Below are 1,108 nucleotides of genomic sequence, written 5' to 3' on the forward strand. Positions count from 1 at the left end.
ATCCTGGGTTCTGTCTCCAGCACCAACAACAAGCTCAAATTTATTTATTTTAATTTTAAATATTAATTAAATTATTGGTAATTAATTAAATTGATTGATATTAAATTATTAAATATTAAATTAAATATTTAAACTGTGTGTGTGGTGCATGTACAAGACTATATGGGTGTATACATGAGGAAGCCAGGTGTCTTTCTCTAGCACCCTCCACCTCAGTGCCTTGAGAAAAGGTCTCTCAGTGAACCAGAAGTTTGCCGTTCTGGCTAGGCTGGCTGGTCTGGAGCTGTTTATCTTTGCTCCTCAAATCAAGGCTTTACAATTTACAGCTAGTGCTTTACTAAAACATCTCTTCAGCTCTTGAGGTACTAAATTGTGAAGACAGTCTTTAATATAACAACAGCTCATTTTAAAAAATGATTACCACCTATAATTAATACTGAGCAAACCAAACTCTACTCTCAATATGAGTCCTTCAGTATAAAACTAATTCAAAATTATTTGCTGGAGGAGGAGCATCATCCACACCACGTCATTTATTTTTTTGTGTGTCCAATTAGAAAGACAGAATTTTAATATATTTACCAATTCAAAACATTGTAGGTAAAAATTCATGTGTAACTCCAATACTCACATCCACCGTACAACCATTATAAAATCATATGAGATAATCAAAAAATAAATGAAATAAAGGCTGGAGAGATGGCTCAGAAGTTAAAAGTGCTGACTGCTCTGTCCTGAGGACCAAAGTTCTTGATCCTAGTATCCCTGACGAGTGACTTACATCTGCTTGAGAATTCCCTAGCAGCCAGATATAAAGCACACAAAGAAAACACTGGCCTAAAGGCTAGATTATGTCTGTCCTCAAGAGCTTTTTGCAAAAATGATACCTCACTAAAACCTAGAGATTCAGGGTTAGCTAGTCAGAAAGTGAGACTCCAAGCATTTGAGGTTCAAGGACAAAGTGTGGCTTCTGTTCAGCTCTGATGCACAATGATTTAAAGGAATGGTTACAGAGTGAGACAGGAAACAGAAGGAAGATGACCTCTCCCCAGGCTCCACCCCTTACCCTGGGCCCCACCCCTTACCCTGGGCCCCACCCCTTACCCTG

The sequence above is a fragment of the Mastomys coucha genome, unplaced genomic scaffold, assembly GCF_008632895.1.
Source record: "Mastomys coucha isolate ucsf_1 unplaced genomic scaffold, UCSF_Mcou_1 pScaffold21, whole genome shotgun sequence".
NCBI classification, from domain to species: Eukaryota; Metazoa; Chordata; class Mammalia; order Rodentia; family Muridae; genus Mastomys; species Mastomys coucha.